At 44.6% G+C, this 27,398-nt stretch overlaps 1 long non-coding RNA gene across 1 annotated transcript; it reads left to right on the forward strand.

Moving 5' to 3' along the window:
- Positions 1–9,842: 9,842 nt before the first annotated feature.
- Positions 9,843–18,023, forward strand: LOC139045886 (uncharacterized). Its single transcript, XR_011505197.1, has 3 exons — positions 9,843–10,254; positions 10,338–11,689; positions 13,494–18,023. It is a non-coding gene; the product is annotated as an uncharacterized lncRNA (long non-coding RNA).
- The last annotated feature ends 9,375 nt before the right edge of the window (positions 18,024–27,398 follow it).

A 27,398-nucleotide genomic window follows, 5' to 3' on the forward strand; every position in this document is an offset into this window, starting at 1 on the left:
TCTGTGTAATGTCTGCTCAAGAGGGAAACGAAGGAACGCCTTGGGAAAGCGGAAGAATGACATAGAAAGAGAGCCTGGAAATTGATTTTAGGTACATTTCATTTTCTCCAACCAGAAATCTTGAACCCAAGTTAGAGAGTCAGATAAACTAACTGGGTTTGAGGGTGAGCCCTAAAGTTTCTAAAAGGCCCTAAATGATTTGCAAACCCTGTGTTTGTGTTTAAAAATGGCTTGCCGTGGATGTTGTAGGTGGTGGCCCATCCACGTCTCCCCTCAGTCCTGCTTCACACCTGAGTGTGCAAACTAAATACCTTTTCTTTGCCTTGCATCTTTGATTTCCTTAAAAACAAGAAAACTGTTTTAAAGAAAGACATTTTTGGGGCTGGCTTGGTGGCGCAGCGGTTAAGTGTGCACGTTCTGCTTTGGCAGCCCGGGGTTCGCCGGTTCGGATCCCGGATTAGGACATGGCACTGCTTGACAAGCCGTGCTGTGGTAGGCATACCCACGTATAAAGTAGAGGAAGATGGGCACGATGCTAGCTCAGGGCCGGTCTTCCTCAGCAAAAAGAGGAGGATTGGCAGCAGATGTTAGCTCAGGGCTAATCATCCTCAAAAAAATAAAGATGTTCTAGAAACAGCTTTCTGGAATCTAAACATCTGCACCTCACAGCAGAGCTTTGCCATTCCTTGTTCTGCCTTGTTTTTGCAGTTTCCACAGGAGGACCACAGACTGTAGGACCCTGGAGAGGGGTCAGAGTGGCCACTGTCAACCACAAGGCTCTAAGCATCGGCATCCTTAACTTAAGTAGAGAGCAGCGAGCTTTTGGTCTTTTCATAGCACAGATAAGCAGATAACGATTTTGAGGCCAACACTCCCAGGAATAAGAAGTTGAAATATGTGGGCATTTTACAAGGTCCTAACTTCTTTCAGTTTAAACTAATCCTTTTTTCTTTTTTTTTTTTTTTTTTGCGTCTATTTTTCGGTAAACCGTAATCAGTTGTTCATGACTCTGAAGTTTCAGGTCAGCTTAACAGTAAAGCCCAGGGAGCTGGCCTCACGGTTGCAGCTCAGCGTGTTATTGCTGCGGTCGCTGTCCTTCAGAGGTTTTTTTATAAACTTTCCCCTCAGACTCCATGACTCCCATTCTCCCAGGGGAAAAGAAACAGCTGTGTAGCGGCCTCTTGTCCCTCACAGCATGAAAGTCAGCGTCTGCCTGATACAGAAGTATTCTTTACTATTTCTCTTACTTTTATAATGGTTTACGGTTTGCCTGAACCTCACAGCTTTCCGAGAGGCGCTGTGTCCTTCTCAAACCTCAAGAATTGCTGCCTGTGAAGACCTCAGTGGAAGACTTTGTGAGGAAAGGTGGAAGGCTGGGGGATCAACATACTCTGAACCCATGAGGGCACTTATCTTTTTTTAATATATATTTGTGTCAGATGCTTTCAGCTGCAAGTAACATAAAACTAACAGTGGCTTTTAGCTAATGACTTTTATTACTTACTTGAGTCTGGAAGTAGGCAATCCTCAGAGCTGGGTTGGCAGCTCCATGTTGCCTTCAAGGAGTCAACTTTTCATCTTTCCACTCTTACCTTCCTCTATGTGTTAGCGTTCCATTTCAGCTTTGGGGTTACTAGTCACAATATGGCTGCCACAGCTCCAGGCATCACATCCTCACATGGCGGTATCTAAAGCAAAAAGAGAGAGAGGTGCAAAAGGGCTCTTCTTATATGTATCTCTCCTTTTAATCAAGAAGAAAAGTCTTACCCCCTCCCACAGAAATCCCCTTATGTCTCATAGGCCAGGATTAAGTTCACATGGGCACCTGTAGCAAGACAGGTTGCAAAAGGGAATGTTTAGCATTTTCAGCCCCTCTGGCAGGGGGTGGGCAAGGAATAAGGAGGCTGGAAATGTTGGGTTGGCATTCAACAGTGTTGTTTACAATGTTCATGAAAATAAAACACAAGCTACACAGTAAAAAGAATCATACAACCAGCTTTGTTGCCAGCCTTTAGAGGCTAGAAACACCTCAGAACGTCCTTTCCCATTACTTCCAATAACGTGGGTCATTTTATTTTATTCTGTGTGATGTAATATTTTTACTGGCTCTCCAACCAAATCTTTAATTCTTTCCTTTATAAACTGGTTCCCAGGATTCCACCACTGTTCTGGATTAACTTGCATGCTTGAGGGGAAAAAAGTTAATTAACAAAGTCACATATACGCTTGAGTATTTCTCAGAACTCCTCCTCAATATACAGGCTTGTCTATCCTCAGCTTTGGCAGCTTTTGGTTTTAGCTCAACCACGGCACACCCCAGGCACCGCTCCCTTCCCCTTCAAAGGAGCAGGGTGGACTTGCAAAGGCACTGCCCTCCTCAGTACCCTGAGCTTCGTTTTTCCCTCCATTGCCTTAAGCTTGGTCAAAGCATGCGTCCTGTGCTCCATCTCACTTCTCAACTTCGAGGTTCCCTCTTTTCTCTCTCCTACAAGAATAATGCAGGGCATATATACTTGATCTGAAATTTGCATGGCTGCAGGAAGTGTAAAAAGTCAGTCTAGGGTGCCAGCCCCCATGGCCGAGTGGTTAAGTTTGCACGCTCCACTTTGGTGTCCCAGGGTTTTGCTGGTTCGGATCTTGGGCATGGACATGGCACCACTCATCAGGCCATGCTGAGACGGTGTCCCACATGGCACAGCCAGAGGCACTCACAACTAGAACATACAACTATGGACTGGGGGGCTTTGGGGAGGAGAAGAAGAAGAAGAAGAAAAAGATTGGCAACAGATGTTAGCTCAGGAGCCGATCTTTAAAAATAAATAAATTAATTAAATAAAATAAGAAAAGTCAGTCTACATTTGGTAGAATTCGAGGTTGGGAAGGGGTGACCTGCGTGCAATCGGTGGCCCTTGGGCTTGCTCAGGGGGTGGTGGACCTAGAAGGCATCGTGTTCTTTACTGAACAATCTGTGCTTTGTGGGATGCTGCAAATTACTGATGTATCCAGTTCCTTCATGCAACCGAGGACAGCTGCACCTGCAGAAAGTCTGCTGATGATGCGTGTGTGCAATTAATCACAAAGTCAGGGGAGGACAGGAAAGCTGTTGACCCAAGCATGGGCGGTTAGTTCTGCATTTTCTCCATTAAGGTTGATGCAAACGCCTTGGCTTGGTTATGAGCACCAGCAAGTGCTGGGACACTTAGCAGCAGCAAGTCCCCAGAGCTCAAGAAAACTCTAAGGAAAAAGTTAAACATTGAGAAAAATTTATTAACTTCTTCCTGCTAATTAATAAAGCCATGATTATTTTGTTTTAGCAACACAATATCTTGGTATGGTTGCTAACCACCTGTTTTTACAGGCAGGTAATTTCACAACTGACTGATGAGTCAGGAGCCCTAGGTTCATCTCCCAGCCCTGCCACTTGTTGCACTCTTGGGAAAACCATTTAACCTTGCCAAGCCTTAGTTCCCAGATTTCTAAAATAATAGCAACAATAATAATGATAATGGGGATAATTACAGAGCATGTGTTTGCTGTTTTCCAGGCGCAGTTCTGAAGTCTTCATACGCTCCCTTAGTCTTCACCACGTCCCTATGAAGTAAGTACTGTAATGGTCCCTATTTTACAGATGAGGAAATCAAGACAGAGAGAGTTGAAATAACCCGCCCAAGAACACCCAGCTGCTGAGTAGGGACTCCAGACTCAAACCCAGTGGTTCTGACTCCGAGGATTAGAGACTCTACCCAACTGATAGCACTTGGTAAGGATCAACTGAGGTCAAATACATGAAAATGTTTTGTAAACAATAAAACCATACATGCATAGAAAATGTAATGCGGCCCATGTGCAATAACTGGACTCACTTACAGTAATTACAGCTAATCTTGCTTACACCAGCATCCGAACAAGTACATTTCCCTCACTATGCTCCTAGCAACTACCCCGGAGTGCCAGAGCAGATGAGCTTACTGAGAAAGATGCAGAAAAACATAATCCTTTGACCAGCGAGGGTATAGATTGTGGTAGGTATTGCAGGAATATAGATAACCTACAGGAAACGAGCGTAAGCTCTAAGTATTACACCATGCCAGCCATTCCTATTAATCCCGGGGTGGTCGTGAATGACCCTCATTCTTTTTGGAGGTCTTTATATAAAGGGATTGGTGTTGACGCGGAGGCCACTGTCTAAGCCTTAGATTCATCCAAAGTTTAGGTCTTGAATAATTCTGTATTATTTAGCTCAGTACCCTTTTTTTTTGTGACACCGTCATTAACCAGGATATTTTATTCTTAATCAACCAACTCTACCATCTGTAGCAGTAAATGAGAATATAAAACAAACTTCAGACACCTGTCAAAAGTTCCCCAGAAAGCAGGGCTACCCAAATCTTGACCAGGCCCTTGGGAACATTCACATCTCCTCCAAATTCTGTTTTATTTGTATAAAATTCTTCTTGCCTACTCAGCTTTCTGTGGAAACCACGTGTCTCTAGTCTTCTCAAGCAAAGCAGGACTTCAGATCTCAAAGAGGTGCGAGTAAGAACGGGCACACTTGCAGAGCACACACACGGTTCACCCCAACCTCTTGTGTGTTAAAGCATTATACACATACACACAAACACACACACACACAACTTCACCAGAGTAGGCAAATCCACAGACACAGAAAGTAGACTGATAGTTGCCTAGGGCTGGGGATGGGGGTGGGGAATGGAGAGTGGGTGCTAATGGTACAGAATTTCTTTTTGGAGTGATAAAAATGTTCTAAAAATCGATTACAGTGATGGTTGCACCACTCTGGGAATATACTGAGAATGGCTGGGTGACACACTTTAGATTGGGTCAAGTGTATGTTGAACTGTATCCCAATAAAGCTGTTTTTTAAAAATCGTGTGTCCATGCTGCACCTTCAATTGATGAAGAACCAAACCAGAGAGCCGCGCGGTTGGCGGGATGGACCACACAGCTGCCTACTGGAGGCCCAGACTGGGATCTGAGGGGCCAGCTCCTCCTTCAGTCCCCTCCCTGCTCACCACGTCACTTCTGACTCGTCCCCGGCTATGATGCTATAGTTGCTGTTAAATCCTAAGTTACTTTTTATTAGGATTCAGGGATAACTAAATGAAATAGTCTAGTCATCATCCCTGTATTTAAAATGTTTTATGAGGAGCACAGCCGACTCCTAGTCAGCACAGGGAGAGAAACTGAACTCGGCAATTATGAGTTTGTCTCCCCAGCGCCCCGGGGCCAGGTGACGACTTGCTCATCTCTCATCCCCACTGGCCAGTGTCATCTAGTGGCAGCAAAGGAACCCAGAGGCCGCCCTTCCTGACCACAGAGGCCTCTTTCAGGGAGCGAGTCGGCATGGGGCCAGAAGGGGGCGCTATGAACAGGCAGGAAAGCCCAGAGTTGGCCGTCCAGGGAGCCCAGACCACAGAAAAGTCCTCTGACAGGACTTCAGGGGTTCCCTCCCCCATGTACCCCAATTCTGGACTGCCGAGGCCAACATAGGCAAGCCAATGTGCCTCAAACTCCCCAACTGTGAACTGTCTTCGCAGACTTCCAGCATCATCTGAGACATGCCTGTCCTGCTCTGCTCCCGCTGTTCCAGGCCCAGCCCATCTCAGGCTGCCGCCTCCAGGAGGTCATGTAAGGGAGGGTGTGTAGGCTGGTGGAGAGGCCTGGGCTGCGAATCAGAAGCTGGAGCGTGCTGGTCTGGGCACCATGGAATCTCTGTGAGCTGCAATCTCCTTGTCTATAAAGTAAGGAGGGTGAACCCGGTGATTTTATCAACCTTTGCAGACCCACAACTCTGATTCTAAAGCACTTTAGTCTTAGAATTCGGGGCAAACAGGGCTCCCCATACCCAGTACTCATGGAATGATCAAATTTAAGTATTTAAGGAAGAGGGCTTCCATTAAAGGATGTCCATTACAATCCTTAAAAGTAACATAGGTCAGCAAAAAGGGGAACCTATTTTTTAAAAATCTAACTCGTCTCTCATTTACCCCCGACATTGCCCTGAATCTCCATCATTCTTTGTCAAAACCTACCTCCCCCAGGCAGCTATTGGCATCAACCCCATTCTCCTCTGTGTTCCTCCCTATCGGCGTGCTGTGGGTGGTTAGGAGCTGGGCTCCAGAGCTGGGCTGCCTCAGTTTGAATCCTGGGTGACCTTGGGCAAATGACTTAACCTCTCAGTGCCCCAGTCTCCTTATCAGCAAGATAGGAATAATAACAGTACCTACGTCCCAGGATCCTTATGAGGATTAAATTAGTTTATATACGTAAGCTCCCAGGACCTAGAAACAATTTTATGTGTTAGTGCATCATATTATCTTGAGTGTATTATTTTCTCCTCATTGACATGTTGTTTTATAGATGTTTCCAAACATCATTGGAAGGATTGTCCCCTAACTGGTGTCCTTTCCCAGGAAAGGATAGAAATAATGCTCTGCTCCCGGAAAAGTCTTTGATAAATGCTCATCTGTTTCCCAGAGCAATCGGCTTCAAATTGGGAGAAAGTCGTTCATCAGAATTTTCATCAAGCATAATCAGCCCTTTTTTTAAACTCAGATGAGTGTTGGAAAGAAGAGTCGTCACCTTTTCGTTTGCCTTGTTTCTCTGAAGACTTGTTTTCCCTGAAAGTGTCCCCTTACTGTAGCCACCCTGGTACCTCGGGATTGCCCTGTCCTGGGCTTCAGATTACAGGTTAAAATTAGCTGCCTCCTTCTCTAAAGGGGGGCTGTCCAAAGGAGGCAGGAATGTCTGGGAGTGGATGAAACAGACCCGCAGTGGAGGCAATGATGTAATGAAACAGAGGCAAGAGCCCCCCTCCAATGTTGGTGTCCACCGAAGGGCCACAGAGCATAGGATCCCCAAGGTAATAAAAATCCTGAATTTGTGCCATGGCATATGTCTCTTGTGCAAGGTCTGCTGCTGCTACATTCTAGCTGCACTGACAACTGGAATCTTCCGGATTGTTCCTTTTGTGATAATACACTGTCTTTGGAGTAGTCTGGTGTGGGTGGATGCAATTTATAGACCTACTTGGACCCATCAGCCTACTCCTCAAAGGAACATTTGCTTTACACTCTTCCAGTGTCGTTCTTGCAAAAACAACATAATATGTCGATCTGTTTGGGGGGAAAGGAGAAGGGAAAGGATGTCGTTCAGTTTAAGGACCTGCAGAAATCCCAGAGCATAAGCCAGCCTTGAGTAGAATTCAGAAGGAGTCATCTGTCTTTTATGCATCCTCTCTCCTCTCTCTGGACCTTTTCCTCGTTTCATGGTAACCCTTCTTCTGTCAGATGTCCACTGCCTTCATGTAGTCTCAGTACCCTAACCCACAATAAACACAGAACCCTCTACCCTCAGGAAAGGAGCAAATCTCACTGTTTTAGGGCTTCATTATGGGGTGGGCTTTGATAGCAAAGAGACCAGGGTTCCAATCCGAGCTCTTCTGCTTCCTAGTTGCCTGACCTACTGCACATTACCTAACCTCTCCTAAAAATATAGGTATAATGCTCACTGTACCTGGTAGTGTGCTTTCAGCCACAAGTAACCAAAAAGCCAACTCAAATGGGTTTAACCAATGAGAAAATGTATTGACCCACATAACGGGGAGTTCAAAGATGTGACAGGCTGATTGAACCCTGCTGTTGGGCCCCAGGTTCTTTCTGCATCTCTGCCTTTGCTCCTCAGTGTCAGCTGCATCTTAAGGCTGGCTCCTTCCACAGAGTCGGAGAAGAACTACCGACACCAAGGGAATGCTATGTTCTGATTGGCTTAGGCCTGGGTTCATAAACCAATTGCTAGCCAGGTAAGGACAGGATTACCATGATTGGTATATGGGCAGTGGTTCTCAAACTGGGCATACATCAGAAGCACCTGAAGGACTTCTTAAACCACAGACAACTGGGCCTCAGCCCCAGAGTTTCTGATTCAGCAGATCCAGAGAAGAGCTTGAGAATTTGCCTAACTAGTTCTGAGGTGACACTGATGCTGCTGGACCACACTTTGAGAACTAGCGTAGACTGATCAGGGGTATCCCTGGCCTGGGGTCAATTCCCCAAATTGGACAGTGAGGAAGGGATGAAATGGATGTTGGAGAATTAACTATGATAGTCAAAATCTTGCAGAGTAAAGGTGGAGATTGTTTCAGTAATCTATTGCTCTGTAACAAAACACTCCAAAATTTAGTGGTTAAAACAGCAATTTATTACTGTTTCTAATGGTTCCGTGGATTGACTGGGCTGAGCTGGGCTGTTTTCACTTAGAGTGTCATGTGTAGTTGTGGTCAGGTATTGGTTGTGGCTAGAACCATCCAAGGGCTCCATTAAGCTGGACGTCCAAGATGACTTCTTCATTCACATGTCTGGTACCTGGTACGGATGGCTGGAACAACTGAGGGCTGGCCAGGCTTCTCTTTCTCCACTCAGCCACTCCACATGGCTAGCTTGGGCTTCCTTGCAACATAGCAGTTTCTGGAGAATTGGATTTCTCTTATGGCCATTGACTTTCCCCAGAATGACCATTCCAAGAGACCAAGGCAGAAGCTGTAAGGCTTCTCCTAATCTAGCCTTAGAAGCTACAGAAGGGCATCACTGAGGGGCCGTCTTGGGGACGAGCTACCCCAGGGATTAAAGGAGATCATTCATGGAAAGTCCTGAGTATGAATTTAAGTAAAGTATTTACCATATTTAAGTACCCAGGAAATGAGCGTTATTATGATTGCTGTTCTTTTCAGGGGACTTTGCTTATTATGCTTTATCTGTGATTGAGGAATTTAAGCCTTTCTCAATCAGTAAAGGATTTTCAAGAACTAGCCAGCAGGTGAGGCAATTATTTTCTTGGAGTATGAGACCTGCACACCCAAGTATATCTGCTCTACAATGCAATTGTTCCTTTTCTGTCAGCTTCCGTGTGTCTCCTATATTAGCATGTGGTCTTTTGATGGGAGATTTTTACTCAGGCTCCTATACATTGGCTGATTTTACTAATAATTATGACAACTCTTTTATTCTGTATCAGTACTTAGGTAAAAGCCAGGCCTCCAATGTCCTCATTCACATTTCAGTTATGGAAAGTCTCTAGAACAACAACTTAGCAGATTACTCTCTGTCACTCCCATTCAGCCACCTCCATTCTGAAGACAAATACTTCTTCCCAATTTGAACAATACTACACATCACTTAGTTGCAGAATGGCCTCGTAGATACAACATTTTTTTTTTATTTCTGCCAAACGTGCACATATATATCTTAGCTTTCCACTCACTGGTTTTTTTCTTTCCTTTAGCGTGTGAGAGTGAGTTGGGTTTTTACTCAACTGCGTGACCGAGAGACACTTGAGGGGCTCTCAGTTTTTGCATGCTGTCAGAGTGGGGGAGGAGCAGGCACTATCTGTAAGAAAAATCTCCTGGTTCAGAGGAAAAGAGCAAGGACAGCCTGAGGAACTGGAATGTTCTGTCTGTCCACGAAGGTACCCATGCAGCCCAGCCAAGTTCTGCTGTGTTTAGACTTGAGCTTCAAGAGGAAGATTGCACAAAAGCCAGTTCCTGGGATTTGTTCTGAAGTCTGAGTGGGCTGGGGTGTTCTCACCAGGCTATTTCTGTATAAAAAGCTGTCTGGAACCATCTGAGAATCCACTAACCACTGTGGTTTACTGTAATATACCTTCTCGTCACTCTCTGTTGCATCATTTCCCCTCCATTTTATGCTTAAGAGGATGGCTGTGTGCGTGCGTGTGTGTCCGGGTGAGTGAGGGTGCTGTGTGTGTTCCAAAGTTGTGTTACCATGGAGAGTGATTTGGAAAAGGCATCTTATGAACCACTTCAGCTGAACATAGAAAAATGCATTTCAAAAATCAAAGCTCCTCTTCTATGCATAGACTCTGGAAGAACACACAAAAAAATTGGTAACAGTAGTTGCCTCTGGGGAAGGGAACTGGGGGGTCCGTGGGCTGAGGGAGACTTGCCCTTCACTGCATGCTGTTTAATTTTTTTTTTTTACCATGAGCATATAATATATTTTAAAACTGAAACCTGGAGTTTAAATGCCAAGGCTTCTCTTGGAAGACATTCACCGACTCAAATATCCCCCTTGATTCCTGCACTCAACTCCCCAGGAGGAAATTGAGAATCTCTGAAAAATCATGGACTGACTATGAAGAAGGGATCTGCCTGCCTTCTTGGATGCGCACCGCGTGTCCTCCAGGATGCTGTCTTCACGCCCATCCCTTGGGATGGATGAGGTATGTTGAGAGATTCAATGTCTCTCTTGTCTGTCAGATTCAATAGTAACCAATAATGACTTTAAACACGTTTTTCCTGGCAGTATCACAGAGAAAACACAGCTGGCGGGGAAGGTAGCCGCCGCTGACTGCAGGGAGCTAGACATACGCGTGATGCCTGAAGTTGCCTGCCAGGCGAACATGAAACAGCTCATCCAGGTTGGAGAGCGAAGCTCTGTACCTCGGCATGTGGAAGAATATGAAACACTTTCATGATGTGTCTACACATGTTCTGATTCCCCAAGAGATGATGGCTCAGACTTCAGAAACTGTGGTGACCCTATTATGTATTTTTATATTCTCTTTCCTGAGCTGATGACCCACTTCCAAACCAAGAGTATGAGTTACAAATGAACATCCCAACAGCATTTTCTTTTCCATCTTTACTATACTGAAAGTCCATTAGAATAAAGGACGCCAACACAGCACCGCTCATTGACCCTGGGTATTCAATGTGGCCTAGCTGGACTGTCCTGGACAGAGTCCTATTCATTGGAAATCATTAGCCAACTCAAGAGGGAGGAAAACGGAATAAAAAAGAAAAACATTGCCCATCACGAAAATAACTCGAGAACTGTGCACTCTGCCAACATTGGTCATTTGTGTCGAACTTGCTTTCAGCACTCTGTTAAAAATACCACACCCTACCGCTGAAGCGACTGCTCCCTTCCTTTTGAATAGCAAAGTAATGGGAACTAGAAAAGCCTCTGTGGATTTGGCAAGGTTTAGTATAAATGTTTCTATTGAATCTGGCAAAGATGAGGATGGGATTTATTATGTTTTAGTGCTACCTGTTCCTTAAAGGCTGCCTTTTGGAGGTGAAGCCATGCTTTCCTGTGCGTGAGAGAATGCCTGGACCTAGTACACTTGGCCGACAATGTAATTTTGCTGCACAAGTTATTGTTGTATTGTTCCAATACGCTTGAAACCATCATGGAACTTCATGTAATGCTGAATGTTTTCCCACAGGAAAGACTTTATTTTCCGCATAGAGCTACCCAGTTTTACAGTTGCCTGCTGAGGACGCGCTGCTACTCCCTTGAACACAATGGAGCAGATGTTTCAGAGGATTTCAGTGTAGTCAGGAGGAATTTGCTGACTGCCAGCTATGTGCTAGACACTTTCGTACATCTTAGTGTGTTGTTGACAGCCACTCTGCAGGTCAGTGGCTGTGTCTTACAAGGGAGGAAGCTGGAGCACAGGGAAGTGAGCGACTTGCCCAAGGGTGCCTCGCTGTAAGTGACAGAGCCGGGAAGCACACCCAGGCCCTTCTGGCCCAAAGTGAACTTCTTTCCCTACAGCTGTGACACTGCCCTTGCAGGCATCTCTGATGCTGAAGGTGGAGGTGTGGCTCCTCGTTTGGACATGGCTTACAAGGAGGCTGACCAAACAGCAGGTGGGACATTGATGAGAATGGGGACTTGGTTTGGGGGAAGGGGTCCAGTAGTTAACAACACAATGGCATCTGGAGACTGAGAGGTGGGATTCCTGGTCATCTAACAGCGGGTATATGGGGACTGGGCCACAGGGGCAGGATTGCAATCTCTAGAACAACTGAGGAGGCGATAACAAGGGAGCCCCTTGTCATGGAGGATAAAAGCCATGAAGCCATCGACTTGGAATCAAAGGGATCAAAGGGGTCCAGATGGAAACCCACAAGGCAGGACTTTCGTCACAAGAAATATAACAGTGGCCGATGACTAGAATCAGGTCAGAGCAAGGCCAGCGCCAGCCTGACCTGGCACTAAGTCTCTACTAGGTGGCAGGCACTGTTCTAGTTGCCATGGAAATAGCAGTGAACAAAACAGACGAAGTCCCTGTCCTTACGGGGCTAGAGTACAGTCAGAGAAAGTAACCAAATCAACAAGGATATTTATATCAAATGATGACGAACACTGTAGAAAACAATTCAGCCGACTAAGGGGGACAGTAAGGCTGGTGATGGTGGTGCCTGCTATTTTCCGTAAGGTGGTCAGGAAGGGCCGCTGGCTATGGGACCTTAGAGCAGAGACTTGAAAGAAGGGAGGCAGTACGCCGTGAGAGTATCTAGGAGACAAGCTTTAAAGGCAGAAGGCACGGAAATTGCAAGAGCCCTGAGGCAAAGGGTATTTAGGCATCGGAAGAATAGCAGAGATGAGTTTCCCAGGTTGGGATCCCCAGGAAGCAGTTTCTGAGGTGGCGATCAGCACAGCGGATGGTTATTAAGGAGTGGACTTGGGGTCAGGCTGTGGAAGTGAAGGGAGGAGAAGGAAGTGAGACTGGGCAGAAGAAGATGAACTTTGAAAAAGTCCCAACAAACACCCTAGACACCCATGGGGAGTTCTGAAGACAGGTGACTCTTCAGAGCTGGCCTGCATTGGGGACAGGGGCCGGGCCCTTGGGCCCCTCTGCACTCAGCCGTGGGAAAGGGGCAGAATGGGATGTCGGGGGAGGCAGGTCTGTCCTCAGGCCATCCTCAGCGCCTGAGGGCTGTCAGCCAGCAGCACGACCAGCAGTAAGTCCCCAGTTCTCAAAGGTGATGTGAGCGGCGCCTCCCACCATCCACTGCAGGTTGTTGTGATTAGAGCAGAGTGAGCAAGGGGGCAGTGACAGAAAACGAGCTCCGAGAGGTGTCCAGGGGCCAGATCGTGCAGGCCCTTGTAGGCCTTGGTAAAGACTTGGGCTTCTATTCCGCTTGAGGTAGGAAACCATCGAAGGTTTTGAGAAAGGAATGCTAAGCTCTAATGTATGTTTTCACCTGATCGCTCTGGCAGCTAAGAGAATAGACCGCAGATGAGCAGGCTGGGGAGAAGGAAGACTTGTTAGGAGGTACTTGCCATGCAGAGGGGATGATGGTTTACACCAGTATGGTACTAGTGGTGGTCATGAAAAGTTGTTGGATTCTGGACATATTTTGAAGGTAGAGCCAATAGGATTTGCTGATGGATTGGATGTCGGGTGTGAAAGAAAGGAAAAATAGGAACAACTCCAGTGTCCCTCTGGAGCGACTAAAAGGATGGAGTCAGCATTTACTGACATGAAACTTGTCTGTATTAGCTTCCTATTGCTGCTGTAACAAATTACACAAACTTAGTGGCTTAAAACAACATGAATTTATTCTCTTACAATTCTAGAGGTCAGAAGTCTAAAGTTAAGGTGTTGGCAGTGTTATGTTCCTTCTGGATGCTTCAGGGGAGAATTTATTTCTTTGTCTTTTCTAGCTTCTAGAGGCTGCCTGCCTTTCTTGGCTCATGGACCTTTCCTCCATCTTCGAAGTACATCCTCCCATCTTCTGGTTCTGTTGTCACATCTCCTTTTTCTCTCTCTGACTCTGATCCTCCTGCCTCCATCTTACAAGGACCCTTGTGATTACACTGGGCTCACCCACGTAATCCAGAATGATCTCCCTATCTTAAGATCCTTAATCACATCTGCAAAGTCCCTTTGCTATGAAAGGTAACACATTCACAGGTTCTGGCATTAGGACATGGACATATTTGGGAGGTCGTTATTCACACTGCAGAAAGAGCTGGTTTTGCAAGATGGAATCAGAGCTCAGTTGCAGACATGTTGAATGTGAGATATCTCGTTAAATATCTGAGTGGAGATGTCAAGCCAGCAGTTGGATAAAAGAGTCTGAAGTTCAGAGGAGAGGTCCCAAGTGAAATATGAATTTGGTAGTTTTCGTGATGTATTTGAAGCCACATGACCGAAGATATCTCCTAGCAAGTGAATGCAGAAGAAGGAGAGAAGAAGTCTGAGGACTGAGTCTCATAATGTTCTAATGGCTAGGGACTGAGGAGGAACCTGCCAAGAGTGACAAGTGAGGCAGGAGGAGAAGCATGAGAGACTGGTGGTCCAGAAGCCAAATAAAGAAAAAATTTCACAGCAGAGAGAATAATCAGCTGCTGAGAGGTCAAATAAGATGAGGACTGGGGCTGGCCCTGTGGCCAAGCGGTTAAGTTTGCATGCTCTGCTTCGGTGGCCTAGGGCTTCGCTGGTTCAGATCCTGGGTGAGGACATGGCACCGCTCATCAGGCCATGCTGAGGCGGCATCCCACATGTCACAACTTGAAGGACCCACAACTAAAAAAAATGTACAACTAAGTACTGGAGGGGATTTGGGGAGAAAAAAAAAAGATGAGGACTAAGCAGTGCCCATCAGACTTGGTTGGTGACCTTAACAAGAACGCTTTCAGAGGAGTGGTGGGGTGAAAGCCTGACTAAAATGAGTTCCAGAAACAACGGGAGGAGAGGAATTGGAGACAATTAGTATAAACGACCTTCTGAAGAGTTTTGTTGGAAAGAGGAGCAAAGAAGTGGGGCACTCGCTAGAGTGGGTTTGGGATCAAGAGAAGACCAGTGAGCCTAGGGTGTTCCAAGGACAGCTACAGTTCCAGAGTCTGGGCTGGGTGGAGTCTATGGGTGAGCACCAAGGGGGCCCCACTCACGGGTAGAGATGACGGGGTTACAGGAAGAGGAGGCCAAGCAAATCCTGGTGCGATGAGGGGAGAGAGGGAGAAAAGAGCAGTAGGGATGTGCCCCACTTTATACAATGAATATCTTCCTCCAGAGGCCGAGAAGTTGGACACAGATTGAATTTTTTTTTTGAAAGTTTGATCTTATTTAACTACACTGGGGAAATTATTGAGAGGAAACTATGGTGATTTTTTAATAGGAAAAATCCTCTCCAAATATAACTGTTATGAGAATTTCCATGCATCAGTTTTTCCAAAAACTGGGTACACGTATAATTACACTTTTGGTTGTCTGCTACATCTAGTATGAAACTAAATATAATTATATAACATTTTCTTCAAAGGATCTTAAACTTTTTTTTTTTAACTGAGGCCATCACAATATGACTGTGGGATTATAGAATGGCATGTAGTCTCAAAACACTAAAACACGGAGCAGGAAAGTTATTTTCCAGATGTCACTGAATAAGCCTGGCCAAGCCTGGCAACGAAGCAGGAGAACAGGAATTCAGGGCCAGAGAGCCAGTCACCCTCAGGACCCAAGGGACATAGATACACATCAGGAACCATAAGGAATGGTTTCCAGGCTTCAGCGAGGACTTTAAAAATTAAAGGACCAGCATCTAATATAGAAAGGACGCTAGATAGCAGCATGGGGCAGGGGGCCAGAAGACATGCACACCCCAGAATGGCTGCAGAGCAGATGGCACTAACAGCTCTGGCTTGTGCTAAGGAGAGGTGCCCACTCTGTGCTTAGAGGGTCAAAGCTGTAGGATGTCACCTTGAAAGTGACATCTTCAAGATGAGCAGGCCACCTCAGGGCCTTCGACATGCTGTTCCCTCTGCTTGGACTACCTGGCCCCTCCCTCCATTCCTAGCTGACTCTTACTCTCCCTTCAGGTCTCAGCTGAAATGTCACTTGGTCAGGAAAGCCTTTTCTGAATCTCCCAGCCAGCCTCATTCCACCTTAAATCCAGTTGTGGGGCCAATTAATTTGAAAGCTACAAATATTTCTTCTGGCATAACTTTAGAATAAAATGAAAAAAAGATTTTTAAAAGAATGGAAGTATCTGATTAAGTAAGATATCATTGAGATCATTACAAATGCTCTGTGAGCTTCGCCAATTGTGCAGATGCTAAAGCCCAGTGGTAATATAAGATTCTAGGCCCTTCCGGGTCTCTTGTGATTAAGGTCTATATGTTTCTGCCTAAAGTGCTCTTCCTACAGAGGTATGGACAGCCTGCTCTCTCCCTTCCTCTAGGTGTCTGCTAACCATCATCAAAGACAGTATTTCTGAACACTCTATGTAAAACAGCAAATCCACCACCATCTGCAGGCCACATCGTCTCCATCCCTCTTACCTTGCTTTATTGTTCTCCATAGTCTCTGCTGACATTTTCACATTTATTTGTTTATTGGCCAACCTCCTTCCCATGAGAGCAGGGAGTCTGTCTTGTTAACTGTTGTATCCTCACAGCGTGGTGAATGGTAGGTGCTCGGTTAATATTTGTTGAATGAATGAGCAGATCAATCAACGTCAGAAGATGGCACTGACCTGTCCCATTAGATTGTAGCCCCAGGACCGCCAGGGCTCCAGACAAGGAAACCCTCCTGATTCCCCCACCTCCTTTCATTTCTCCTTCTGTAGAACAGATGTGGCCTCCTGGCTTCTCCTCCATTTCTTTTGAGCTTTTGGTGCACCTGGCGCCCCAGTCCTCCTCCACCTTGTGCTGGCTCCGCTTTCCTGGTTCCTCTTAGATTAAAGCAAGCCCCTGACCAACAGCCCATTCACACGCTGCAGCCTTCAGCTGCTCCACTCCGGCTCCAGCTGCCCATTTGAGGTCAGCCCATCTGTTTTACAGGATAGAGGATTTCAGCAGCACCATATTCAATTCCTGAAAAGATGCTCACCTGCTTGCTAATTGTGCTAGGGAAAATGTTTTATGGGGACTCCTTAATATCTGGACTAAATAGTGAATATCAAAGGCTTTCCTGTGGATAAATATTCCAAACAATGATTGAGAAGCCATTTGATTTGTGTTGAGGTGGCCCCTAAAACTTCCCATTGCTTCATGGCAACCTTGTTGTGTAGGATTTTGAAGAGGTTCTGCCCCAGCAGAGAATGAACATATGGGAAGACTCCACCAGGTCCCACATCATTTACTGTTTAAAATATTCAGCTGGAAATGGGAGGAATGAGAGAAAGAAAACTGGAGGTAAGGGTGTCACCTTCTGAGGCTGCCCCATCAATGCTGTTTGCTGTCCTTCACCATGATCAAGACAAGCCACGGGCCATGCGTGTCATTAGAATGCCCTACTCCAGAAATAGGCACCCAGCTTTCCTAGGCCTGCAGCATTTCTACCACGTTTTCTTCTCCCAAAAGACAAACAGGGCTGAGACCCTTCAGACCCTACTAGCCAAAGACTTTCCATGGCTTTGGATTTGCGGTCCTAAGGCTGCTTCCTGAAAGGCCAGGGAGCCACAGGCCACTGCTTGCTACCACTTCAGATGCAGGGCTCAGCCACGAAATGCCAGCTGCCACCAAGCCATCCTTTGTTTACTCCTTGAGAGCAATGCCATCCACGGAAATGAAAAAACAGGTGAAGATGCCCTTGCAGGTAATGAGGAATTAAGAACTCCCACCCCTGCTTCTGAGGCTGTATCTTTACCCTGGTCCGTGTCAGAAGCCTCCTTCCTGAAGGCCTTCAATACAGGGCCATTTAGTCAGCACTGGACATTTTTCTGGGTGAGCCTAGTCTGAGGACACAAACTCTCTTTATTCATTGTTGTCCATCCAGCACATTGCAGGGTACCAGGCACAGAGAGACCTGACAAATATTTGTTGAATGAGTGAATAAATAAATGAATGAAAATTTCAGAATGGTCTTTGGTGATAGGGGAACTTACTAGCTGAGTGACTTTAGGAAATTTACAGAGCATCACCTAGCCTCAGTATCCCTGTAGCTAAATGAGGATGACAATAGTACCTATTTCGAGGTTGTTTTCAGAGATTAAATGAGATTGGACAATATGGCATGTAACACACTGGGCGCAGTGTCTGGCTCGTGGTAAAACCTCAATACAGCATCCTCATTATTTCGCCGTTTCACTTTCCACCCTATTTTCTTCATAAGGCCTAAAATTCCTGGATATAGATTCAGGAACCAAACAAGAGGAACCACTATCTTGTGTCTGTCTGGGGCACTGTGGTTCAATGTTATATAACTATTCCTTTTCAGTTCCTGTAGGTGTGAGCATCTGTGATGTAAAATGGGATTTCGCTAAAATAGTTTTTCAATAATAAAGTACTTTCTTGTTAAAAATGTTCTAATTCCTTGCCTGTAAATCATTGCTACCTCATCAACAAAGATCTGATCACCAAATTCGCCTCAATATGTTAATGACTAAAGATAGTATTTGCACCGAAAGAAGTAGTGTTAATGGTGCAGTTTGGGGCAGGTAAGTGTGAACTGCAGGGTAAATATTTTTCTAAGGCATTACTGTTTAAAACGTGGTCCGCGGACTAGCTCAGGGACTTGTTGGAAATGCGGAATCTCAGGGCCCACCCAGACCTACTGAATCAGAATCTATATTTTAATAAGGTCCCCAGGTGAGTCATGTGTACTGTAGAGTTTGAGAAGCGCTGGTCTAGGCGCCATGAGATACTGGAATTGCCCATTCCATCTCTATGGAAAACAGTCTCTGTTAGAAACTGGAGCGGGCAGATGGATGTAGAACACTCCTACAGGTGAGCACCCATTTTCTCACCTGTGTCTGTGGCCCTTCCTCCCTACCTGTTCTAATATCCACTTGTTATCATTATCAAGCCCCTCCCCCTACCCTACACACACTCCTTGTCTGACACGGCCACACCGAAACACACCTCCACACACCACCAGTGATAAATATTGCGAACCTATGTATGTATTTTTACATTTTATGGCTCATTTATAATCAAGATGGATTAAACTAAATCCGTTGTTGATTGGCTCCAAGTTTTATAATAAAGGAAATAAGCTCAGCTGTTCTATCGTTCTAAATAAATCCCCATTTTAGTTCATTAAGACTGTCCTCTCTGAGATGGCCTGATCCAACCCTGGACCAATCGATTAGTCTTACGTGAAGAAAATACACAATTCTAACTCCTGCATCTTTCCTGTATGTATTATGGCCTAAACGGGTCAATCTTCTTCACCCTTATATCCATGGGAAAACTGGAAAAAACAAAATGATCAGATTGGGCACCATTATTCTATGACAACAAAAAGAGAAACTATTCAATATTCCTCTGAGTGTTTGTGGCACCTTCAGGGTCTGGTGGGCAGGAGGGGGCCCACTGCTTTTCTGCACAATAACATGGGAACGGATAGTTCCTGAAGAGTAAAACCAGAGCCACGGTCACAGGAGGAACATCCTTTTCTTTTTTTTTTTTTTTTTTTTAAAGATTTTATTTTTTCCTTTTTCTCCCCAAAGCCCCCCAGTACATAGTTGTATATTCTTCGTTGTGGGTCCTTCTAGTTGTGGTATGTGGGACGCTGCCTCAGCGTGGTTTGATGAGCAGTGCCATGTCGGCGCCCAGGATTCGAACCAACGAAACACTGGGCCGCTTGCAGCGGAGCGCGCGAACTTAACCACTCTGCCACGGGGCCAGCCCCATGAACATCCTTTTCTTGATATAGCGTTGGACTGACCCTGGACTTCGAGGAAAATTGTCTCTGTAATGTGTTTACTTCATAGATAACTTAGGGAACAAGCCCTTCCGTAGCTCTCACAGGTGAAAAAAGGAATTAAAATGAGGGGGCTCATATTCAGCTTCTGTCACGGGAGCTGTATTAGTCAGGGTGCTCCAGAGAAACAGAACCAATAGGAGACATATATAGACAGGGAACTGGTTCACAAGGTTATGGAGGCTGAGAAGTTCCAAGATCTCCAGTCAGCAACCTGGAGACCCAGGAAAGCCAAAGGTGTAAGTTCCAGTCCAGAGGCGGGAAAAGACCAATGGCCCAGCTCAGGGCAGTCAGACAGGAAGAGCTCCCTCTGACTGGCAGGAGGGTCAGCCTTTCTGTTCTATTCAGGTCTTCGACTGATAGGGCAAGGCCCGCCCACGTTGAGGAGGCCCATCTGCTTCACTCAGTCTAGCGATTCAAATATTAATCTCACCCCAAAACCTCACAGACACACCCAGGATAAAGTTCAACCAAATATCTGGGTACCAATGGCCCAGTCAAGTCAACACATAAAGTTCTCCAGCACAGGAGCACAGACTGATGATGAGGCAAAGAAGCATGTCAGTGTTGGAGGTACTGCCTGAGTTTTCCACATGGCAAGGAACCTAAGAGGGAAACCTCCTTTTGTAAAAAGGAGTATGACTGTCTGCCAGGGACTTTCGCTGGCTGCAGGAGCATCTTCCATCAGCGTGCTGGGTGGGCTGAAAGGTAGGGAGCAAATGCCCTGGGGAGCGGTCTTCAACCAATGATGATTGGGGATTGGTAGACAAATACCCCAACTTCCTCACCCCTCACATCAGACAAATCCAGTGTATGTTCTGTACCATCTTGCAGAGGACCTCGGTTAGACCGAGCCCCTATTGTTCAGTGATAACCTCCTCCTTGTTGATGCATCTGATCCCATCCTTTTCTCGTCGTAATTCCCCACTCCCCTACTGGGGCTATCTGAGATCACCTCCGAAATAAACTACTTGAGCTCAAATCAGGTCTCAGGGCCTGTTTCTGGAGCAACAAGACCTAAGAGAAAAAATTGGACTTACTCATAAATTCACCTTTACATGGGCTTAGGGTTGGAATCCATGCTACATGGTCCCCCAAAAAACCCAACCTGAAATTTTTGTCTAAAGTAGGCCAGGGTAGTAAATTATGCCTGGGAAAAATAAACACAAATCTTCTGTGGAAAACACATTTTAAATCCAGGCCTCGAAGAATTATCAGAGATAAATTTCTAAGGAATATGAGCTCACAATGAAAATATCTCAGAACACACAAGGAAATAAGCCCTCGTGCATAAGAGTGCGTAAATTCTGAATGATATTTTTTAAATGAAAAAAGTACTCATCTGTAGACTTGATGCAATCGAATCTCAGCACACTCCTTTGAAGGAATTGACAAGCTCATTCTAAAATCTATATGGACTTGCAAAGGACATAGAACAGCCAAGAATTTTTTTTTTCTTCTTTGAGGAAGATTGGCCCTGAGCTAACATCTGCTGCCAATCCTCCTCTTTTTTGCTGAGGAAGATTAGCCCTGAGCTAACATCCGTGCCCATCTTCCTCTCCTTTATATGGGGGACACCTGCCACAGCATTGCTTGACGAGCAGTGTGTAGGGTCGGCACCCAGGATCCGAACCAGCAAACCCCAGGCCGCTGAAGCTGAACGTGCGAACTTAACTGCTGCGCTACCAGGCCAGCCCCACAGCCAAGAATTTCTGAAAAAGAACAAAGTTGGAGGAATTACAGTAACCGATTTCAATACTAACTATGAAGCTACAGTAACTGAGACAGCGTGGTATTTGTGTAAGAACAGACATACAGATTAATGGAAGATAGCAAAGAGTCCTGAAATAGATCTTCACATGTATAGTCAATTGATTTTTAACAAAAGTGCCAAGGTAATTCAATGAGCTAAAGTTATCTTTTCGACAAAATGTTCTGGAACAACTGGACAACCATATGGAAAAAATGAGCCTTGACTTTTACCTCACACCATACCCCAAAATTAACTGGAAATAAACCACAGACCTACACCTAAGAGCTAAAACTGTAACACTTCTAGAAGAAAAGATAGGAAAAAGTCTTCACAATCTTGGGTTAGGCAAAGATTCCTTAGATGGGACACAAGAAGCATAAATAATAAAAGAAAAAATTGATAAATTGATGAATTTTAACGTCTGATATTCATATACCTCTGACAAAGGACTTGCATCCAGATATATCAAGGACTCTTACAAATCAATAATAAGACCAAAAAACCCAATTTTTTTAAGGGGCAAAAGATTTAAACAAACGTTTTACATAAGAAGATATAAAATAAGTACATGAAATATGCTTAACACTTTTATTCACTAGAGAAATGCAAGTTAAAGCCGCAATAAGATACTACTACACATCCACTAGAATGGCTAAAATTTTAAAACCTGACACCACCGTCAAGTGTTTGCAAGGATATAGAGCAGCGGAACTCTCATCCATGGCTGGTGGGAACACGAAATGGTACAACCATGTTGGAAAAGAGTTTGGCAATTTCTTATAAAGTTACACCTGCCATATGACGCAGCAATTCTACTCCTGGTTTTTTATCTAAGAGAAATGAAAACATATGTCCACACAAAGACTTGTATGTGAGTGTTTATACAGGCTTTACTCATAATAGCAAAAACAAAACAAAACTGAAAATAACTAAAATGTCTGTTAACAAGTGAGTAAATAGACAAACTTAAGCACATCCGTATAATGGAGTACTACTTGGCAATAAAGAGGAAAAAACTACCGGTGAATTTCAAAAACATTACACTGGGTGAAAGAAGCCAAATATTAAAGAGTATATACCGTATGACCCCTTTTTTACAAAATTCTACAAAAGAGGAAAATAACCTATCATGACAAAAACATTCTCAACCTCATAAACAATTTAAAAAAAACAGTAAAACCACAATGAGGCGTGGTTTTTTGATCTGTGGGAAAGCAAAAATATGTGCTTTGAGGAAAGCACAAATCTAGATGAGAGGTCAGAGGTTGAGTCCGGGGTCAGAGGTAGAGTTTGGGAACTGACTGGAAAGGAGTATAAAGGAATATTTTGCGGTTAGAGAAATGTTCTATATTTTGATTATGGTAGTGAGTACCCAAGCGTGTACACTTGTCAAAAGCCAACAAAATGTACACTTAAAATGGGGATTTTATTGTACGTAAATTATACCCCAACCAGGGGAATGGGGAGTTATTGTTTAACGGGTACAGAGTTTCAGCTGGGAAGATGAGAAAGTCCACCTTTTTCACGGTGGTGATGGATAGGACTCAATGTGAATTTTGAAAACAATAATGTGAACGTACTTAACGCCATAGAACTATACACTTGAAAATGGTGACAATGGTCAATTTCGTGTTACGTGTATTTTACCACAATAAAAACATTGCACCTCAATAATGTTGACCTTACAAAAATGAAAGAAGGTATTCAAAATAGAAGTTTGAAAAAGAACGAAATACAATGTCTGGAAATGAATGTATAGTATTTGGAAATATTTATAGAGGGTCTACTGGACGCCAGCAAGATGTTAGGTGCTGTCGGGCTGTCAAAGAAGATGAAAACGGCAGCCACAGAGCAGGGGAAGAGTTGGAAGTAAGAGCCAGAGTTCCAGCTCTCGCAAGTTCACTGTGTGGCCTGGCCCTGCCACTTTCCCTCTTGGAGCTTTGGCTGCCTCACCAATACTCCTTGGGTACGGACTAGCTAGCACCAAGGTCCCACTCGGTGCTAACACTCTTCGTTTTTATGTCCGTTAGGAATTTACTTCCTTATAGAGTGAGAGATTGGAGAAGGGGAGAGCCACAGTTTAGGTCAGACACATCTAAAGAGTAGTTTAAGAAGTAAACAACATTTGAACTCGTAAACGTACTTATTTGTCTTAAAGAAGTCATGCTAGTGTTTTTTTCTTTTTAACTAACTTTTGCTAGGCACTCACATTTTATGCCCAGACTTCTCTTCCTCTCTCTCCCCCTCCCGATCCCTTGGTTCCCTCCCTTCCTCTATTTTTTTCTTTCCTGTGACTCAAAAGCCTGTCTATCAACACTCCTCCAAACCTGTTCTACCGAAGGTCACAGTGACCTACTTACTTCCTCACCGCCAATTCCAAAGCACTCCTAAATCCTCGCCCTACCTGAATTCTTGGCAAACCCTATGCTGCGAACCCCTCCAATCTCAGAGAACTCGAGCCTCCGCTCTTCCCAGCCTCCAGCCTGCCTGAGCTCCTCCTGCCTCCCAGACTGCTCCTCCACAGCCTCCTTGGCGAACGTTTTCAGTAAAGGGCCACATAGGAAGTACTTTAGGCTTGCCATATGGTCCCCATCACGTAGTCTTCCTTGTTTGTTTGTTTGTTGGTATTTCAAATCCTTTGGAATGTAAAAGCCGTTCTTAGATGAGTGTGCCTGTTCTAAGTGGTTCTCCCCTGTCACTCTGTGGGTCCCTCCTGGGCCATTCCACCCACGGCCCTCACTCCAACACCCACCTTTAGCCCAACTGCCTAAGTATGGATGGACAGCCTTTGAGTTCCATCTTTCCGTGAGACAGGTGTTAAGGTTGCCCCATTTTGTGCATTCCAAGAAAAACTGTAGCTGTGCAAAAGAAAAAGGGCAAAGTACATGAAGAGATGATTTACAAAACAATAAACGTCAATGGCTTTTAAGCATGTTAAGGTTCTCAACCTCATCCGTGATAAAAGAAAGGCAAAGTCAAACCACAATAAGATGTGGTTTTTTGATCTTGCAGAATAACAAAAATGAAAGGGTGATAATGTTTGGCATTGATGAGGTATTAGAGAAATAAGCATCGTACTTTTTGGTGGACAATTTAGCAATATCGATGAAAATAGAAAATGCACATATCTTCTGACCCAGCAGGTCATTTATAGATTGTTACACGAGAAAAACAGAATGGAGAATAGATGTGTGGCATGTTATTACTTGTATAAATAAGACATGGGGAGAATATTTGCATATCTAATAGAGCGTTAAGAGTAGTTAGGGTGGAACAGAAACTGGAGTGCTGTGGGTCAAGGGTGGGGGGAGAAACTTACTTCACTGTGTATCTCTTCATATTGTTAGAATATTTTATGCATATAGTGTTTTTACCAAAAAAACCATAAATGAATGAATGGATAGATAGATGATAGAAGAATCTTATAAATCTTATAAAGAAAAAGAGAGGGATGGTTGAGGTAGAAGGGACCTTAAAGTTTATCTAATCCACACCATCATTTGCTGATGATGAGCTCAGGAAACTGAGCTCAGCAGTCCTGTGACTTCCCTAGGATCTTACTGCTACTGACTGAGCTGCGACTTGATTCTCAGTCCAGCCCTTGTCCTGTGACATCACACTGCATCACATCTCTGAATGACCCCCTTGATGCAGGAAGTTCATCTAGACAATTTGAAATTGAGGACGAAATAAGGCATTTATGAAATGGAACATTTGCAATGTATTTTCTTTTTTAAAAAATAAAGCCCATTCCTATATTTTAAAATTACCAAAGTGTTAGATGATTCGGTATCTAGAGAATGGGCAGAAATTTTAAATAACACAGAAGTGTATTGTAGGGTTGTTTCCTTAACAAATAGTCCACCCTTCCCCCATTGTGTGGTAGCCACGGGTGATTTGCATGGGACTGACCCCACTTCCAACTGCAGGGGACACTTTGATTGATCTAAGCGCATCTCCTTGCCACAGTGATTTATTGAGAGTATATAGGCCCAAGCCAATCAGCACTTGCCATTCTCCTGGCCACAGGGGTTAATTCAGGGTTGGTCCAACTGGTATTGAACCTGAAGACTTGCTGAGAATTATGGGACACAAACAAGTCTCTGTTTCTGGATACCATGGGGTGCACATGTGAAGCCTGGAACTGCTGCAACCGTTTTGCTACCATGAGGAAATCTTGCCTAAGAATGTAGCTGAGCCAACTGAAGGCAGAGTAGAGAGATAGAAAGAAACCAACTCCTAGAAGACATTGTTAAGTTGCCAATCACATCAATCCTGGCGTTGTCAAGCTGCCAAATCACACCATATCTATGAACCTTTCAGTTACATGAGCAAAAGATCTCCTTTAGTGTTTGAGCTAATTTGAGTTAGGTTTTCTGCTACTGACTAGCTGAAGAGACCTAAACAACACAGATTTAAAGTAAAGAAGTGAAAATCCCTCTACTTCCACATCTAAGAAATAACAGCTGTAAACGATTTGGTATATGTCCTTTTTCACACACCCACATGTATTGTTTTTTTTAAACAATCATCAATTTTACTTCTCATGTTATTTTGCAACTTGCTTTTTCCCTACTCAATAATATGACATGAGTAGTTTCCTTACCAATAAACACAAAACCATCTACTTGCTGCATAGTATCCCATTGTGTGGCTGTAACTTGTTTATCAACTATTCCGCTCGTTTTAGATTTCGTCTCTACAGCCTCACGCAGGTGTGTGAGACGTGTTAAAGGGAGTGATTATATGTGTGGACTGTGGATTTAAATCCTGGCTTCACTGACTACTCACTGTGAAATGTAACTTCGCTACGCCTCAGTTTCTCCTTCTGGAAAATGGAGGTAATTATAGTCCACACTCAACAGGCCGTCTTGTGAAGGAAACGAGGTGGCTCACGTAATGTGCCTGCGTGGGATCTGGTGCACAGGAAGTGCTCAGTTAGCTGTTATTATTGTGACTAGAATCAATCCCTAGAATTGGACTTTCTGGGCACAAACATGTTTCCCTTTTAAATTTTGATAGAAGCTGCCAATTGCCCTCCAGAAATAAACTAAGGCACGCATCCGCCCGGAGTGCCCTTTGACCCCCACCTTCACCGACTCTGGATCTTTTTCATTTTTGCCAATCCAGGAGGCAAAAAGTTACTCATTGCTGTTTTAATTTGCATTTCTTGGATCACTGGCGAGCCTTTGACTGTTTATCTGCCATTTTACTGCTAACACGCAAATCACTTGTTCATCTCCTCTGCCTCATTTCCTGTTGAGTTTGTGTTTTTCTCTCCAGCTCGGTGTACATTTAGGATACTAACCCTGAGTCTGATCTAAGGGATGTAAATATTTTATTCTAGCCTGTCACACGTCTTTAAACTTTTTTAAATGTCCTTCATTTTTTAGAAGTTTATATTTTTCATGCGGTCAAATCTGTCTAACTTTTTTCTTGTGGCTTCTGGATTGTGTCTTTTTTAGGATAGTTTTCCTTCAGGATTTCTGACGCACGTTTGGCTTTTCTATTTAGAGCAGGGTCACTCCTGGGTTTCGGGCATACCATGGGATTTCTCTCTGGTGTTGTCTGGGCCTCCTGGACGTTATTATAGGCTATTAACTCCTTGGTCTGAAAAAGGCTTATAGTGCCCAGCCCCGAGGCTTGAAACTGTGTCCACAGCACCCTCTCCTGGGCACCACGAGACCCCCCCCCCCAACTAAAACAACCCTCCCAAGCTGAGGAAGGGGGTCTCTGAGCCTCAGTTAGTTTAGTATTTACCGAACGTGGTACTTAACAGTGGGATACAGGGATGGTACAGGGTATAGGAATGGTATAGTTCCTGCCCTGGAGGTGCCTACAGGGTGATGGAAGAAACAGACACATCCACAAGTCGTTTCGGTTTTTCTTCTCTGCCTGAGTCACAGTCCCCTCGACGTTCATAAAACATTTAAATGTAGGTAGTGCTGTTGACTAGATCACTTCGTTTACTATTCCAGAACTCCACTTTTAAATAATGGATCCAAAGAATTATGATCTAAGATTCCACAGCAACCAAAGAATTATCTTCTAAGTGAGACACATAAAAATAGCAGGGCGTAGATGGAAGCCACTGGAACAAGACTCAGGTCCTCGGATTCTCACCTGGGTTGTGCCGGGAAGAAGCTGTGTGACCCAGAGTAATCCC

Source organism: Equus asinus, chromosome 8, assembly GCF_041296235.1.
Source record: "Equus asinus isolate D_3611 breed Donkey chromosome 8, EquAss-T2T_v2, whole genome shotgun sequence".
In the NCBI taxonomy this organism is placed as follows: Eukaryota; Metazoa; Chordata; class Mammalia; order Perissodactyla; family Equidae; genus Equus; species Equus asinus.